The following is a 7500-nucleotide window of genomic DNA, read 5'->3' on the forward strand; positions in this document are numbered from 1 at the left end:
CGCGCACACACACACACACACACACACACACACATACACACACACACACACATGAAACAGAGAGAGAGAGAGAGAGAGAGTCCCGTCAAACATTTAAAGAGAAATACCCTCTGACACAACTGTTTGCAGTACTCTCTCTCTCTCTTACTTGCTCTCTGTCTGTCTCTCTCTCTCTCTCTCTCTCTCACTCTGACTGACTGTCTTTCTGCTTCCTGTTCTTTCTGTGTTATGACTGTTTTGGTGACAGCAAAACTATTTGTACAATTATACAATCGATTCCCCCATTAATGACTGAATGACTCATTAACTCTTTCTCTCTCTCTCTCTCTCTCTCTCACTCTCTCTCTCTCTCTCACTCTCTCTCTCTCACTCACTCTCTCACTCTCTCTCTCTGTGATATTTTGAGTGCAGTGTCAGTATCTGACCAGTGCCAGAGACTCGTCTCCTGTGAATCCTATATTAGCCTGTGTGTGTGTGTGTGTGTGTGCGTGTGTGTGTGCTGCGGTGTGGAGAGACTGGAGCTGAACTGGGCAGACTCCTCAGTACTTCTGATGAAGGGTAAACGTGATACCCCACCCCACTCCCACCCCCCTACCTCATTACAGAAATACCAACACACACAGCAGGGATCCCTACAAAGCCTCAACCTCATCACCACAGGGAGAGAAAGAGAGAAAAAAAAAAAATACAAACAAACAGAAACCGTGTCTGACATTGGCAGACCAAAAGACAGTCGGACAGAGAGAAAAACAGACCAAAAGACAGGCGGACAGAAAGAAAAACAGACAGGCGGACACACAGACAGAAAAACAAACAGACTGCACTGGCATCTTCTCTCATAGCATAACAGCTCTACAAACACACAGACAGGCAGAGAGACAGAAAAGCAGACAGATAGATACAGACAGACAGACAGACAGATAGATAGATAGATAGATAGATAGATAGATAGATAGATAGATAGATAGATAGATAGATAGATAGATAGATAAAGAAAGTGTGAATTATGCACATCTAAGCAGCCTGTTCCTTACACTCTGAAAGTATTTCACAGATTAAATCACACTTATCAGTGAAAGCTGATGGTCAGTCTGATATCTGAGGTGTGTGGCACCACTTAAGCCCTACACCAAACAGCTGGTGTCCTGTTATCACTGATTCATTCACTGTAATATTATGATCACATTGACTGGTGTCCTGTAATCACTGATTCATTCACTGTAATATATGATCACATTCACTGGTGTCCTGTTATCACTGATTCATTCACTGTAATATTATGATCACATTCACCGGTGTCCTGTTATCACTGATTCATTCACTGTAATATTATGATCACATTCACTGGTGTCCTGTTATCACTGATTCATTCACTGTAATATTATGATCACATTCACCGGTGTCCTGTTATCACTGATTCATTCACTGTAATATTATGATCACATTCACTGGTGTCCTGTTATCACTGATTCATTCACTGTAATATTATGATCACATTCACTGGTGTCCTGTTATCACTGATTCATTCACTGTAATATTATGATCACATTGACTGGTGTCCTGTAATCACTGATTCATTCACTGTAATATATGATCACATTCACTGGTGTCCTGTTATCACCTGATTCATTCACTGTAATATTATGATCACATTCACCGGTGTCCTGTAATCACTGATTCATTCACTGTAATATTAGAATCATATTCACTAATGTCCTGTAATCATTGATTCATTCAGATAATATTACAATCACATTCACTGATTCACTCATGGTAACACTGTAACCACATTCACTGATTCCATCATGGTAATATTATAACCACATTCACTGATTCAGTCATGGTAATATTGTAACCACATTCACTGATTCAGCCATGGTAATATTATAACCACATTCACTGATTCAGTCATGGTAATATTATAACCACATTCACTGATTCAGTCATGGTAATATTGTAAGCACATTCACTGATTCAGTCATGGTAATATTATAACCACATTCACTGATTCAGTCATGGTAATATTATAACCACATTCACTGATTCAGTCATGGTAATATTGTAACCACATTCACTGATTCAGTCATGGTAATATTGTAACCACATTCACTGATTCAGTCATGGTAATATTATAACCACATTCACTGATTCAGTCATGGTAATATTGTAACCACATTCACTGATTCAGTCATGGTAATATTATAACCACATTCACTGATTCAGTCATGGTAATATTATAACCACATTCACTGATTCAGTCATGGTAATATTGTAACCACATTCACTGATTCAGTCATGGTAATGTTGTAAACACATTCACTGATTCAGTCATGGTAATATTATAACCACATTCACTGATTCAGTCATGGTAATGTTGTAAGCACATTCACTGATTCAGTCATGGTAATATTGTAACCACATTCACTGATTCAGCCATGGTAATGTTGTAAACACATTCACTGATTCAGTCATGGTAATATTATAACCACATTCACTGATTCAGTCATGGTAATATTATAACCACATTCACTGATTCAGTCATGGTAATATTGTAACCACATTCACTGATTCAGTCATGGTAATATTGTAACCACATTCACTGATGTTGTCATGGTAATATTGTAAACACATTCACTGATTCAGTCATGGTAATATTATAACCACATTCACTGATTCAGTCATGGTAATGTTGTAAGCACATTCACTGATTCAGTCATGGTAATATTATAACCACATTCACTGATTCAGTCATGGTAATATTATAACCACATTCACTGATTCAGTCATGGTAATGTTGTAAGCACATTCACTGATTCAGTCATGGTAATATTATAACCACATTCACTGATTCAGTCATGGTAATATTATAACCACATTCACTGATTCAGTCATGGTAATGTTGTAAGCACATTCACTGATTCAGTCATGGTAATATTATAACCACATTCACTGATTCAGTCATGGTAATATTATAACCACATTCACTGATTCAGTCATGGTAATGTTGTAACCACATTCACTGATTCAGTCATGGTAATGTTGTAACCACATTCACTGATTCAGTCATGGTAATGTTGTAACCACATTCACTGGTGTCCTGCAATCTCTGATTCAGTCATGGATTTACGAGGCTGTCTGGGACATGGAGCAGTCTTCAGTCCCTAACTGCTTGCCTTTCTCCCAGGTGATGTCCCATTCTGTAGTTAGCAAGAAAGGCAAGAAAAAAGGGAGGAAAAGGAGGGAAGCCGAGAGACTTCTGCGAAATGTTTTTGTCAGCGCGTGTTTCTTAAAAAGATCTGTGCACGTGAGGGGCACACGGCCAGACATCACGACTGAATTGGATTTTCTGGAGCGTCTACAGTCTCCGTCCAAAACATCCTTCTCACAGTTACGTCGGCACCAAGCGGGCCGAGAGTCTACCAAAAAAAAAAAAAAACCCGACCTTTATTCGAAGTTCAGAGATTGGTGTATTAAGAAATCCGTCAACTCAAAACTTCCCAACCTGGCCTATCTACTCTTCACCTTTCCGGGGAGTCAGAGCAGCGTGTCCCAGGCTCTCCAGACAGACTATCTATCAGGGACCAGAGTGAGCTGTTACCCTCTGTCTGATTCACACTTTTCAATCTCAATACTCCACCAGAGACCCCAGATACCCCACAGTCAGCCTCTGTCCTCAAAACCAAACACTGGAACTACTGACGGACAAATCACTCTCCCTCTTTCCCTATTTCTCTCTGTCTCTTTCCTGCTCTTTCTCTCTCTCTCCCTCCCTCTCTCTCTATTTCTACCTATCTCTCCCTCTCTCTTTCTCTTTGTGTGTTAGTGGGATGTCGACTCAGTCATTCTGAACACGGGATGCATGCCTGCACTAGAAAGTTCATTCTACAGTTTAGCTCATCCGTTACGCACTCCTATGATGAAACTGGAATGAAAAAAACCCCCAAAACAAAACAAAACCAAAAAAAACATTAATTACACCACTAATGTGTCTCCCCTGATCTCACCTGATGACACTGATGCATTTTCAGTTCTGAAGGCAGTTCACATGTTCAGATATGGAGACGGATCAAGTTTGTTGTTTGTTTGTTTTTTAATGAGTTCGACGAGTTTCCTAATTGTTGTGTAAGCGTTGTGACTGGACGCTTTGTCGTGTAGGAATAACACACCTCATGGGGATTCTTCAGTGATTCCTGAGACAGCAAAACAAATGTTTACTTCGGTTATTCACACTTCTGAAACAGAAAACATCTAACTGCTGACTTAACAAAGCAGATTTGTCTGGTACATGAAAACCAACTGATGCTTAAAATGAGCAGTCGCTCTGGAGTGAAATCAGAGTCAGTGAGAGACGAGACTCTCTGAATAGGACTTTCTTTATTTATTACGGATTTGAAAAACAAAAAAAAAGAAAAGAAAAGAAAAGAAAAGAGAAAAGAAGCAAACCCTTTTGAAAAAAAAAAAGCCCCATTGCTTCATTATAACCTCAGCACTCTGTCTACCTTTTTCACTGATATATATATTTATATATATATATATAAAAAAAAAAATTAAAACAAACAGGAAACAAACAGTGAGTGACTTCAAATATATACATTTATACACATGCAATGACCAATCATGTTTGTGCATTTGATGCGAGTTAAAGACAACAGTGAGAAAGTCAATGAGGTGGGTGTCGGGTCACGTGATCATCATAAGGCCTCTTTTTGTATGTTTGTTTCATTATTTATTTATTTGCTTATTTTGAAACAGTAATGGAAACTCTAGGGAGGAGAAGACGCCAATGGAGGTGGTATCATGATGTTTTGAAGCCAATATATAAATTCTTTACAGGGTCAAGCAGGTCACCATAGGAACAGCAGAACAGGCGCACAGATAACAACACATTTTTTCCCCCCGAACCACAAGTCGCACTCCCTTCAGTCAAAGTCCTGTTCATATCTGTGACAGGTGTGTCTGTTTTAAATTGGCTTTGATAGGTTATTTTTCCCCCGTCTCATTTTCCCTTTGTGACCAAAGATTAGAGAGGACAGACCAAAGGGGCACTGGATTTAACACTGACTTGTAATTGGTTCAGGTTTAATCTCAATACAACCACTCATCTGGCCCAGTCAGGTTCTGCTTTAAGGAGACAACTCAGGAATACTGAAACACAGGTTCCAAAAAAACCAAAAAACAAAACAAAAAAACAAAAAAAAAAACTAAACAAAAACTTAATAATTTGGCCAGGAGGGTGTTCCAAGTATGTGGTTTAGCGACTAACCCGGATAAGTCAACTCTGAGTAAGTAGTAAACCTCGTAATAGAAGAGCCCTAGGGTTTTTTTTTTTGCTAGGAGAATGAAGCCATACAGCTCTTCAACTAGGAGGTTTACTACTTACTCTGAGTTAAATTAGCCAGGTTAGTCACTAAACCACATATTTAGAATAACCCCTCTGGTCTCCAGGACAATAAATGCAACAGGACTCAAATCACCTGCATAAATATCTCACAATTCTACATTCTTCATCTCACTCATCTTCCTCACTATAACTATATATCTTCTATCTGTTCTCTCCAAAAAAAACCAAACAAACAAAAAAAAGCCAAGCTGTTCAGTCCTAAAAAAAAATAAAAAATAAAAACCAACCAATCAGAGTCCAGTAGGGACACAGACTGTGCTCTGAAGCAGGAGTATACACAGATAATCATCCTTATTTATTTATTTATATATATATATATATATATATATATGTTTTAACAGAGCTAACAATGCTCTATCAGGACAGGACTTCTATAGGTCACAGAGCATCGTGTATGACAGGAGTGAAGAAAGCAGGTTTATCCTTGCTGTAACTGTATTGTGTTAAATGTGTAATAGGTTTCATTAATATAATCATACGTCTGTGTTCTTATAGAACAGGCTGCAGTCAGTGCTGAGCTATGAGAGGAAATGGCCGTTACCGTAGATACCATTTAAAGGAGAGGGCGGGCGGGGCAAAGGGTGAGAGAGAGAGAGAGAGAGAGAGAGAACAAATACAGGTGTTTGAAGATAGAAGAAGCAAAAGTGAGAGAGAAAGAAAGAAAGAAAGAAAGAAAGAAAGAGAGAACGAGAGAGAGAGAGACTGAGAGAAAATGTGGAGTATTTGAGAGCAAATGCTCTCTCTCTCTCTCTCTCTCTCTCAGTCTCTCAGTCTCTCTCTCTCTCTCACACACACACACACACACACTCACTGGTTGACTGCTTTTAGAGAAGACCAGATAAGAAGAGAGGAGAGGCGAGAGAAGCAGCCACGTTTTCATCACAGCATCCACCACAAACCAAACCGCTGTCAATCCCCCCCCCCCTAGCTCTGCATGTGCAATCAGTCAGCAAAACAAACAAACAAACAAACTAACAAACAAACAAAGGACGACAACAACAACCACAACAACAAAAATGCATCAGCTAACGCTGACATTAGCATATCAAATGATTACAAACAGGGTTTGACCTTCTCTTGTTTACAGAGGGAGAGCTGAGGCAGACCGGGAGAGAGAAGCAATTTGTGATATATAAACTGCTGACATGAAACACGAGAGTTATGGAAAAAAAAAAACAACAACATTTTGATTAATCTGCTACACAAGAAAAACAACAACTTTGATCTAATGCTGAAAAAAAAAAAAAAAAAACAGAAAAAAAAAAAAAAAACATTTGGTATGTCTAAGGCTCTTGCATTGCATTGCTTTGAACACAGCTGATTATGAGTCAGTTATAAAACACATTGTTATAAAAGCGGTAGCCACAGTTGACGTAAATTTACGAGTTTATGACAGAGGTGTTTGTAGATGGGTCTGAACCCCTATGTGTTAAGGATTTGTGTTAAGCTTTTTGTGTTAAGCTTTTCATTCATTTTGCATTCAAAGTTTACCATCAAGTTAATCCAAGGCAGACAGTCTGAGGTTTGATTTTAGACTTTAGCGGGATTAAAGGCAATATGAGCTCATAAAAGGAGATCGGAGAGCGAATTCAGATTTGAGATTAAACTAAAGCGAATTGGCATCAAAAGTACCCCAAAGGCAATTTCAAAACATTTCAAAATATCTCGAGAAATCACTGAACTCCCTAAACAAAAATACAGAGGAAGTACAGACAAAATGACATTAAATGGGGTTTTTTTTTTGTTTGTTTGTTTTGTTTTGACAGATTTTTTATATGTGCTATGTAACATTTAATTAGTATTAAAGATCTTTTAAAAATCGGATTAGCTGTTTTATCTCAGTGCACTTCAAGCCATTTCAGATCTAACTGGACCATCATGAGGCATCAGATAATCTGTCTTTATGAATGTGACTCACTGGTAGGGAGTCTCTCTCTCTCTCTCTCTTTCTCTCTCTCCCTATGTGTGTGTGTGTGTGTATGTTTGTGTCTGAGAGTGTGCATGTGTGTGTGTGTATGCTTGGATGCACATTGGAGGTAATGAAAACGAAACTATTTGTGTGTGTATGTGTGTGTGTGTTTGTATGTGTGTGTGTGTGT

The sequence above is a fragment of the Chanos chanos genome, chromosome 5, assembly GCF_902362185.1.
Source record: "Chanos chanos chromosome 5, fChaCha1.1, whole genome shotgun sequence".
Classification (NCBI taxonomy): domain Eukaryota; kingdom Metazoa; phylum Chordata; class Actinopteri; order Gonorynchiformes; family Chanidae; genus Chanos; species Chanos chanos.